This window comes from Carya illinoinensis, chromosome 6, assembly GCF_018687715.1.
Source record: "Carya illinoinensis cultivar Pawnee chromosome 6, C.illinoinensisPawnee_v1, whole genome shotgun sequence".
Lineage (NCBI taxonomy): Eukaryota > Viridiplantae > Streptophyta > Magnoliopsida > Fagales > Juglandaceae > Carya > Carya illinoinensis.
Window position 1 is genome coordinate 35,743,305 of NC_056757.1, and position 12,534 is coordinate 35,755,838.

General features: G+C 36.1%; 1 pseudogene; it reads left to right on the forward strand.

Annotated features, from left to right (window-relative positions):
- The first annotated feature begins 83 nt into the window (after positions 1–83).
- LOC122312822 lies at positions 84–8,193 on the forward strand (annotated as a pseudogene).
- Positions 8,194–12,534: the final 4,341 nt, after the last annotated feature.

The window sequence follows — 12,534 nt, forward strand, 5'->3', positions numbered from 1 at the left end:
AATTCTTTTAGGCATATCCCGTATTTCCACTGGAAAAATGGTTAACATGGTTGGACTATTGGCATCCCAAACCTGGTTTGCTAATGGACTATGCTTGTTGGCAGCCCCTCAAAATCACCTCTCCCTCCCAGCAAGCTCGCATGCGTGGACATTCAGAAAGAACAGGAGGAGACGTACAGGGTATAAGTTGCCTATGTTTAAGCCACATGCCCTTCCTCTGCAACCTTTTTTTTATGTGAAAGAGACTACTTGTAATCGTGATTAATATAACTTCAAAAACAAAAAAATTCAGATGCAATTGAATTCAATTTAAAAAAATTATTATATTTTCAAACTGTTCATACAATTTAAACGATAGAATTTAAATTTTAAAATTTATTTCTTAAATTAAATTACGAGAAATAAACATTTTATCACATGTAATGGGTTATGGGAGAACCACCGTTCTTGCTTACATACAGTCCGCTCGATCAATCTCTCCGATGGGTTGATTTCTTCCATATACCTCGTCTTAGTCCTCCCCGTCATACAAGCTTCATCTTCTTAGGCTCTACTTTCCTCGCCGGACTTCAATTCTCCCTACCCAAAAGCCATATCTGTAAGGCATAGCAAACACTTCCAAATGAAACGCAATATCTTTATTCTTTTTATTTTTGAAGTTATTTACTTATCTAAATTTTCAAAATGTTTGTAGGATTTGAAGGAAGCGATCGTGAAGGGGCTCGGGTTTCAAGCGGATGATTTCAAGGTTTGCGGGTTCGCTCTTAGGGATGCCCAGATGGGGCATTATTGGCATACGAAATCGACGTTCAGGTTGACAAAAAGGCCCTCCCTTTCAAGCTTTTGGAGGACGTTAACATCTGGGAGTAGAGGGTGACAATTACACGACCTCTTAATTCAATACGAACACGACACGATAATAGCAGGTTAGAGTTTAGTTTTAACGGGTTTGGGTCAAAACGGGTTGACCCGTTAAAACACGATTGCTTAACAAGTTGATAACAGGTTAACTCGTTATGACACGTTAAGAAAGTTAAAGTTACAATTATGCCCTTATACCGAAAAATGAAATTGTTAGAATTCTAATTTCAATATTTTTGTTATTTGGATTGTAATTTTGGACTTGTAATTAGTTTTATAATTTTTATAGATATTGTGATCTTAATATTTATATAAAATTCTACTAAATTTGGGCCTATTTAAATCATTTACATAAATAATTTTAAACATGTCATATTGTGTCGTGTTAACCTATTTCGTAATATTTGCTAATAGGTCAAAACGGGTTAATACGACACAACCCGTTATGTTAATGAGCCGTGTTAGGATTTGATATTTTGACACGATAAACTTAACGGGTTGGGTTAGGGTTGATTTATATAGTGTAATATACATATTTTGACACGACACGAACACGACCCGTTAACACAATTTGATACCCCTAGCTGGGAGTATGTGGATTTGCCTACCTTCAAGGTGGACAAGCCCGGCCGACTCGGTGGTGACGAGGAATGGTTAATTGAAAGGCGGAAATCGTAACATGGGTTGCCAGTTCTCACACTGTTTATGTTGGCTGGACCCATGGAGCTCTGGCTTCAGGATGCCAAAGATATGAGCCCCTCACTGCCAGTTTGTTAGTTTTTCTAATTGATCTTTATATTGTCAATTTGTTTTTGGATGTATATAGGGAACTCATCAATAGGTTGGTATTGGGTGCGTGAAGTTAAGAGATATTTGTGGAATTCAGTTCAATTATGAAATGTTGATCTTTGAATATTTCAATATCTATATGGCATTGAGGCATTCCGATGAATTGAGATAAATAATGTGGATGGAAAGAGGTGTTAGGAACGTCTTAGGAGTTGTGAATAGGGGACTATTGTAAATCAAATACTTGATGTTGATGAAATTTTGTTCAATGCATATTTTGATTTCTACGACTGGATGTGGAAGGTTTAAAACGACTGTTGTCATGTGGCGTTCAGAAATTCCTACCTGACAAAACTATCAAATATGGATCTAACTTTGAGTGTCTGAATGGATTTCTTAAATTTTATCCACTTTTGCATTTTCTAAAATTTCCTCTTCTATAATGGCCTTTCACTTTTTATGCATTTTCTAGTAAAAATTTTTGTTATACTTGTAAAAGAAGAATAGCCTTTCACATTCGCCTATCAAATAATGAAATTCTTTTTGGTTGACATTGTCATCATCTTGTTGAGGGCTTTGAAGTTTGAACTGCACTGTATAGTTATATTATTCAAAATTATGGGAATGGCCTTTAGTCATGTAACTTTCTAGGGAATGTAATATCTTCAAATATATGGTAACTGCAAATGTCTATCTATTCAGATAAGGAGACAGGTAAAAAGAGCCTAAAAGGGAAAACCTACTTATGTATTCGTAGAAAAATAACAGTGAGTCCATTTTAGGATCTGATAAGAAGTCTTGTGGCTTAATCTTTGTAAATGATACATTGATCTTAATGATGATTTATTCTGCAGCATGACGTGGATATGGATGACTTAAAGAAAGTGATCTTAGTAGATGGTGCAGTTGTTACTGTCAAGGGTGTTTAACAGAATGTGTGAGAGAATAATATTTCCTCATTGTATTGACTGAAAATTTACAGAGTCTATATATATAGACCTTTACAAGTAATGGAAAATGTGTGTCCAATGATTTACATCAAAGAATAACAAACTACAACAGACAATAACTATCAATTGTACCTGCAGTACATTCTATAAAGGAGAACAAATAAATCTAGTGCTATGAGGCATCGTGTATCTGCTGTGAGGATGGTCTGGAGTCCATGATATTATCATCAAGGATCATACGCTCCCTCGAATCCAAGAGGGTATCAGCCACATTGAAAGTTGACTTGAAGTGTAGAAATTTTTCAGGAACCAAGGGCTTTGTTAGGATATCTGCAATCTGATCCTTGGAACTGATGAATGATACATGAAGCATTTTGGCAACAACACGATCTCGGACAAAATGATAATCTATGTCCATGAGTTTGGTCTTTGAATGATAAACTGGGTTAGTTGAAAGGTAAGTTACCTCAAGATTGTCACACCAAAGAATTGGAGATTGAGGAAAAGAAATGCCAAGCTCACTGATAAGTGTTTGTATCCAGATATGTTCAGCAGCTGAGTCAGCAACAACTTTGTATTCCGCCTTTGTTGAGGATCTAGCCATAGTCTTTTGCTTCTTTGAGCTCCATGAAAGTAGATGCTTCCCAAGATATATGCAATAGCCTCCTGTTGATCTACGATCATTTGGATATCCACCCCAATTAGTGCCAAAGTATGCTTAAAGGGTGAAGGTGGATTGAGGTTGAAAGAGTAGCCCATGACTGATAGTGGCTTTAAGGTATCGAAAAATTTTCTTGACAGCTATCCAATGTGTAGCTTTTGGGGCATGAAGAAACTGACATACCTTGTTGAGAGAAGGATATGTCAGGTCAGGTTAATGACACATACTGTAAACAACCAACCAAGCTTCTATATAAAGTGGTATCTTTACAATCAAGGGCATCAAATTTTGATAACTTTAGGGAAGCAGCCATGGGCGACGTCATTGATTTGGCATGAAGCATGTTTCTTCGAGTTAGAAGGCTTTTAATGTACTTGCATTGTGTCAACAACAACCATTGCTTAGTGTAATCCACCTCAATTCCCAGAAAGAAGAAAAAATTGCCAACATTCTTTATAGGGAAGGCATTGCCGAGAGCATGAATGAGAGCAGTTATAGCTGACATATGAGAAGACGTGATGACTATATCATCGACGTAGACCAACAAAAATATTGTTGTATGATCATGATGAAATATAAATAATGATGGGTCAACTTTAGATGCAATGAAGCCATAATTAAGAAGTCAAGAATTGAGTTCAGCAAACCAAGAACCTGGGGCCTATTTGAGGCCATACAAAGCCTTATGGAGCTTGCATACATAATTGGGATGAACGAAGCCTTGTGGTTGTTGCATGTAGACTTCATCAGTGAGTGTGTCGTGCAGGAAGGCATTGTGGACGTCCAATTGCTGCAGTGGCCATATTCTGGTAACAACAAGGGACAAGATGAGACGTATGGTGGTTGGCTTAGCTACGGGACTAAAGGTCTCGTTGTAGTCGATTCCAACTTGCTGATGGAAACTTTTTGCAACTAACCGCGCCTTTCTCCTCTCAAACAAGCCATCAGCATTTGTTTTGGTTCTGTAAACCCACCTGCAACCAAGTACATTAGAAATATTGACATGGGGTACAAGACTCCATATGTGGGTCTTCATGAGGGCAGTGTACTCTTGAGCCATAGCATCACGCCATTCTGAGAATTTAGAAGTTGTAGAGTAGCTTGAAGGATCATCAAGCACAGTAGAAACAATGATAAAACAATGTCGAGAATGGTACAGAATGGTTCCATCAGTGGCAATACATGGTCAGAGAGAGTTGGTGGTAGAGCGAGTGATGATAGGGGAGCGTGGAGGGGTAGGGATTGAGGAAGACGAAACTGGATCTTGAGATGCAGTGGGGGAATCGGGGTTGGGAGGAATAGGGATGTCTTGAAGAAGAAGGTATTAACGAACTAAGAAGGTTAGAAGGGATGCTGGGTTGTGATGGGCCAGGTCCTAGTAAGGATGGTGATGGAGGTTCGAATGTAGATTGACCAAGAGAAAAGGAACCAGGAAATGGGCCTAGAATAGATGGTGAGAAAATGGTAAGGGAATGTGAGATGAAGAAACCATTGTAGTTAAAGTGGGCCGTGTGATATGTTTGTAAGGAAAGGATGTCTCATGGAAGCGAATGTCACGCAAAATGTAAAGATGTGAGATCAAGGCACTTGTAGCCTTTATGAATATTGTTATAGCCTAAGAATAAGCAGGAGGTTGAACGAGAATTTAGTTTATTTGGTAAGTATGGGCGTAGATTTGGCCAACATTCACAACCAAATACCTTCAAGAAATTATAGTTGGGTTCTTTTTTATGAACCATGAAATAAGGTGATTGATTATTAAAAGTGGGAGAAGGTAGAAGATTAATAAGATATACAGTTGTTTCAAAGGCTTCGGCCCATAATGTAAATGGTAAAGAGGCTTGGGCCAAAAGAGTAAGCCTGATTTCCACTATGTGGCGATAGTTTCTTTCGACAAGCCCATTTTGTTGATGGGTGTGTGCACAAGAAAAATGGTGCTTAATTCCAAGTTTTTGACATATGGAGGTGATGGGTTTGAATTCATCACCTCCATCAGTTTGCAATGTTATTAACTTGGTTTTAAACATGCATTCAACAAAAGGTAAAAAGGTAGAGAAAATATTAATGGCATCATATTTGAGTTTAAGAGGAAAAATCCATGTAAATCTTGTAAAATGATCAACAAAGGATATATAATATTTAAAGCCCATACGAGAAACATAAGGGGCAGGGCCCCATAAATTTGAGTAAACTAATTCTAAAGGCCCACTAGAGGAAGCTCGACTGGAATTAAATGGAAGTTGACAGGCCTTTGCAAGAGGACATTTAGGACACTGGAAAATAGTAGCGATGGGGAAACAAGCAAACACCTTGTGCGTAGGATTCTGGAGACTTGATCTAAAGAGGGGTGACTCATCCTTTGATGCCATTGGGCAATAAAAGCACGCTCACCAACATGAACTGAGGGAGATGGGTAGCTGGATGAACCAGACGCTAGTGATGGAAAGATATAAAGCCCATTACGAGTTGGCCCTGTGAGGAGGATTTTCCCACTCCAAGAGCCATTCACAGAGAAGTGAAAGGAATGAAATTAAAAAAATAAAAAAACAGCAATTATCCACACAGAACTGAAGGATAGAGACAAGATTCTTAGAAATGAAATGGGACATGTAATAAATTTTTCAGAAGGAAAGAAGAAGACAAAGTGGACAAAGAAGAGTCACCGTAAGCACTAATAGGAAGACCATTACCGTCACCGACATGAATGGTTTCGTCACCATTGTACTGTTTTGAGGACAAATTCAAGTTGCTCATATCATTGGTGACATGGTGGGTGGATGGCGAATTTGGATACCAAGAGTTGTCAGGGGGACCATTATGAGCAGTGTAGTTAGCTATGTAATTTGTAGAGAAATTTGAAGGAGCCTCATACTAGAAAGCATTGGTGAAGCGATTTCGACATTGCAGAGCAACATGCCCTACTCTGTTGCATACTTGGCAGGTAGGGCGTGGTGAGTTGTGCTGAGGAGCAATGTTGTTGAAAGATGAACGACCACGACCATTGTTGTAATTACGTCCTCTACCATGACTAGTACAACCACCACATGAAAAACCACGACCCCTTTGGTCACATGGTGTAGCAGAGCTGAAACTAGCATATATTTCTCTATAAGAAAAGGGAGTTTTAGCATTGTGAGAAATACGGGTCTCATGAATGAGTAGTAATTGATATAGCTCATGGGAATTAAGAGGATCGATTCTTGTAGTAATTAAAGTGACAAAGGTTTCATAAGAAGGACCTAACCCATTCAAAAGGTAGGTAACAAGATCTTTGTCAGATCATAACTTCTAGTAGCAGCCAAGGAATCAGAAAGCAAACGTACCTTGCCAAAGTATTTAGAAATGGTTTGCTCTCTGCGTGAGAGGTTGGTGAGTTGAAAACGCACCTGAAACTCCTTAGCTTGAGAGTGGGAGGAGAATATTGAGGCAAGCTTGTTCTAGAGGTCATATGCTAAAGTGGAGGAAAGAACATGATTGAGAATGGATTCAGATAGAGAAGAAAAAATAATGCTAAGAACTAATTAGTATTTGCGTTGCCATGAGAGATAGGGAGGATTAGGTTTAGATGTAGAATCAGTTTTAAGAGAAACTTAAGGGGTGAGGGAAAGGTGCCGTTGACATAGGAATATAGGTCTTGGACCCTTAGGTTGGCAGAGGTTTGAACTTTCCATTGAAGGTAGTTGTCTGTGGTTAATTTGGTAGAGATAAGATGAGAGAATGAGGATGTAGGGTTGGGTGAAGAAGACGAGGCCATGGATCAATGTGGACAGTTTGTCAAATGGCTCTGGATACCATGTTTAATAGAATGTGTGAGAGAATAATATTTCCTTATTGTATTGAATGAAGATTTATAGAGTCTATATATAGACCTTTACAAGGAATGGAAAATGTGTGTCCAATGATTTATAACAGAGAATAACAAACTACAGCAGACAATAACTATTAATTGTACCTACAGTACATTCTAGAAAGGAGAACAAATAAATCTAGTGCTATGAGGCATCGTGTATCTGCTGTGAGGATGGTTTGGAATCCATGATATTATCATCAAGGGTAATAAAGGGTGCTAGTTCAATTACGCCTCTATCACCCACTTGATCTCCCACTCCCTTTAAGTTTAAACCGAACCCAAATTGGATTTGCTTATGGTCTTATAACCTTGGCCGAATGACTCTACAAGACTTGCCGCACTCAAGTTGCACCTCTCCTTTCCCTTCGTATTGCTGTTCCTACCTCACTCACAAGCCCCACCTCCTCTTTACGCTCTTCCACTAACAGGCTCAAGCTGAAGTGCCTTGCTCCAGGGCTTGTGGAGTTATCCTCACCATCAAAGGCCATTTCCACTATTGAGCTTCAAGAAGAAGCTACCACCCTTCTCACTCCAAGTCATTTCAGCACCATGTGGCCTTTTGCTTCTATCAATGGCTTAAACTCAAGCTGGCTTGGTTTTGAGGCACTGCTCACTTCTGTGTGGGGTCTCCAACAAGAAAGGTTCCTTTAGGCTGTTGAAGGTAGACATGTCAGCTCAAACATTCCTGAAGATAGGTTTTGGGGTTGAGAAGAAGTTGAAAGAAGGAGATGGGTTTGATTTTGTGGATTCTCCTAAGTTGAGAACGAAGCCAGAGATGGTGATAATATATTTTGAGGTTTTGACAAAGTTTGATGGTAAGATTTATTGGGATTGTCCTATATCAATTGTGGAAAAGGCTAGTGGTCTGTTTTTAAGTGTGAGTAAACGTCTCATCTCTTGAGCTAGTTTTTGAGAATGAGAGAGACCCAAGACCACCCAATAAAAAGATTATACCAGAGGGAATCACACAAGTTAATCTTGTTCTTGTATAGGATATTATTGCACCAAATCTGGTTGTGGGGAATATGACGATGTCAAAGACCCCTATTGTTCACCCTCCCTCCAACCCTTTCTCCTTATAAATTAATGGGGGATTTTAATTTTGTCTGAGTTACAGGAACAGAGTGTAAAGTTGTAAGCTTATTTTTTGTTGAGCTTTTTTTCCCCATCAATGTAATGAGTAGAAGAGGCCTCTAAAAATTTGTGCAATAAAGTACTATTCATTTGCCTTATGATGGTATGACTTTTCCAAATTTCCTTCATGACTTTATGATGGGCAATCTAATTTCCTTTCTTTGCAAAATGGTAATTTAGGGTATAAGGTGATGACTTTGACGACTTGGTGTACATATAACAATGGTTCTACTTCTCCCGTTCCTCGGTTGCCGCTCACAATATATAGCATGCTCTAAGAGTATCTTCAATAGATTCTCTAAAGTAAAGGTAATTTTGATGAATGTAAGATGAATTTAATTTTTAATTATTTTATTTATATAAATTTCTATATTGGAATAGTTATATTTTTATTATATAACAATAAAATAATATAAGATGAATTTGATTTTGAATATTCACATCAGTTCTCCACATTGAATTATCCATTTATTCATTATATAATAATGAGTAATTAATAATTAAAAAATATTTAATAAATATTTTTTTAATTATTAATTAATTTTATTTTATCATATTTTACTATTCTACCTATTATATATTAATTAGTAATCATATTCTAATTAAATGAGTAACAAGGAGTAACTAGGGTAATAAAATAAACATTTGCTCCTTAAACAGTAACAATCAAATTTGATTTTATATTTATCAGAGTAATGCTATACACCACACCATTATCCCATTATATATAATGTGACGTATTTATTACCATTTAATAATAAAAAAATATACAATAAATAATTATTTAATTGTGGTAAATATGTCAAATCTTACTTAGTAGGATATAAGTAAAATGGTAGTATAATATATAGAATTTTCCTATTCACCAATACTGTAGTTGAAAGCTAAATAATTTGAGTTTAGCAAATCTATTGCAAGTCTCTTTTCATCTTTAATAATTAAAAAATATTTTATTTTTACATATATATAATCAATTTAACAATACTCTAGATGAAGTTGAGACGTTAGAACCTTCATGAATGATTGAAATACTGGACACTGATTAATGGGATGGCTTTGGGACATACTTCAGCATCTGAGCCACCTCCACATCTCATGTCTTCCCTCCTCGACCGACATGTAGAAAACGGTGGACAAAGGTTAGTAAGCATTGAATTGACATTGGATTTTTTCACTCAAATTGAGTCACAGACACCCACATGCTTTATTTCCTGTAATTTCTCGGGTATTTAGCTCTCAGAATATTGGAGCCTTGGCCCACAAATTAGGTCCAGCTTTGACTCTGAATGTTTTAGACGAAGTGCAGTGCATCTGCAGGGAAGTCCAAGGTTTTTCCTCTTTGTTTTGCGTTTTCTCCTGGGCTGGTAGAAGTCCCAATCACGCCATTGGCCTGCCTACGTCTTCATTCAAACAGAAAATCAAAATACATTTTTTTTTTTCTATAACTTACAGAAAAAAAGTACGCAACTCTCTCTTTTTTCTAATAGATATTTTACATCAACCAATTAATAATAATAATAATAATGACGACGACGACGTATAATATTCCAGAATAACGCACCCGTGTCTAATTATAGATTGAACTGCCTAATATCTATTATAAATGTTGCGTCAACTATGCACCTTTATTTCATCAAAGTCCTCTTTTAGGTATAGGATGCATGCGTTTTATTTCTTGGTGGAGATAAATTCTATTGTTTTAAGTATTTTTGTTTTGCATGACAACATTTTTTCTCTCTGCATAGCATTTCTCTCTAGTGTCTATATCGTCTTATACAGAAAATTTTTTGGTTCATCAAGGGAAGGGGGGTTGGTGTTTCGACTCCACCCACCTCCCCTCCTCGCCAGCCATGACTTTTATTTTTGTTTATCTTTATTTTTTTGTTACTTTTTTAATTTATTTCCGATAGCATTGCTCAACTTTTGTTGATCTATTACTTTTCAGGGATCTAGGGCAGACATGCACCCCCCTTTCTTCTACTTCTCTAAGTGCTAATCGTCAATTTGGAAGAAGATATCCACCCATCCGTGCAGCGAATTCGCTCACGCACGACTTACGTTGCACATGATTATCATGCGTCGCCGTGCCATCAGCAACGCTTCCTCGTTGGCAATTCATTACAATTTTCGGATGCTACACTATATTTCCGTTTTCCCTAACTAAGGATGGAGTGAAAGTAGATGTAATAATTCATTCCTTCTAGTTAGTCCAGACCAACACGTTACAACACAACCCTTTGTCCTGCAACTTCTAGTTATAGTTAATAGTTTGTTCATTGAACTATTTAAAATCGTCACCAAACAGTCTTCCCTTGTGGGAATTAGATGGGAGCCAATCTTTTGGCTCAGATCACCCAATTTATGTTTTTGCTTTTGTATTATAATGTGTGTTAGCTTTGGAAAGATGGTAAGGGATTCTCATCCCCATTGAACTTGTATCTTATAACTGATAGTTTATCTATAAATATTCTATTTGCTGGAAAAAAAATATTTTTTTGCATGCAAATTATGTTTCTCTTGAGATACTAACACTTTATATTTTTGACACAAAATATTACTTTACTTAAAGAGACCTGTTCTGATTTGCCTAACTACTCCTAAAATCTCATATAATAAAGTCACAATCATATCTACCTACTTCCACCTTCCTGAAAAAATCTCTAATGATTGTGATTTTGTATATAATCAAAGCTATGAGTGCTTCTACACATCTACCTAATTCCCTACATACACCACACGAAGCGTGATGTAGTTTTTTTTTTTTTTTTTCCTTTTGTTTTTCTCTTTTAAGTTAAACGTGCATTTTGAGAAAAAATACCCAAATAATTTATTTTTGAATTCCCACGCCCCCCCCTCCCAAGCGGGTATTCTTCCTCTGCCAGCAACCCCTTCATGTCTACTACCACATTTAGTGGCGGGTCCAGGAATTTACTTTAGGGGGGCTAAACAAAAATAGAACAATATAAATAAAATATTTTTTGTTCTACTTTTATATAATTTTTTTTACGATATATAATAATCTGATAGGAAGATTTACAATATCAATAAAATAAGTTTAATACAACTTATGTATTAAAAAAATATTTGATATATCAAGAACAATATATCATTGAAATAATATAAATATATTCATACAAATATATTAAATAAAAGAAATACAGAGTGTCTAAAATTATAACTTATGTTCTTTTAAACAAATAAAATCATTAAATATTAAATCTAAATCAAAATTCTTAGCTATTTTTCCTTCCATATAGACAATGGAAAGATATTAAAAATACTACTTAGAATGTTTTTAATTTTATTTATAATAAAATATGTATTTTATTTTATATGATATATGTTTTATTTATTTCATTTTTGTATCAGATTAAATTTTATGGAGTGACCAAAATAATTTTTAGAAGAGAGACCAATACATGATAAATTAATATTATTTTATTAAATAAAAAAATTAACATATATATATATATATATTTTCAAATGGCCCCCCACCCCAACGTGGCTCCGCCACTGACCACATTCTTCCTTCACCAATGACCTTCTAATAGCAACAATTTTTCTTCACATGGAGTGATTATACCGGATACTATTTGGCTCTATAGAAACAGAGCTATCCACAAGGGGAAAAAACTAGACATGATGGAGATGATTAGGTCTTTCTTTACATGCAATGATTATCAATGATGCTATCTGGTTGATAAAAACGGAGGAAAGGGGAAAATAGCAGACATCATGGAAATGATTAATGCAGCAAAGCGAGCCTGTGAGGAACACTTGAGTGATGTGGAAAGAAAGGCCCATGGATATAGTTGTTTTTGCTCCATTCCCAATCAATGAGGGGATAAAATGTATCTTACAGCCTAAAAGAAATTGGAATCAAGGACAGTAGAGAGCACAGAGGGGAGAGGCTTGAGAGAGTGAGTGAGAGGCGAGATTCCGGCCGCCCAGGGGGAGGGGGGAGGCTTGAGAGAGGGAGACGTGAGTTTCATATGGATTAGAGTTGTTGTTAGACCAGTTTGCCACATAGGTTTTGTGTGGTGTGTGATAGAAAAACTAGATGAAGAGTAGATTTTTTCCAAAGCTATTATATTATATTTAATTAGCATCCAAACAAAGGTAATATCAATGATTACATGATCTAATTTGTGATTTATTTTTTGTGTATTTCTAGATTTTATAAAAGTAACTTATTTATATAATTTCATGTAATATATTAATCTATTTTATTATAAAAATAATTTTATAATTTAAAATAACATATCAAATTATATCAATTTATAAATATT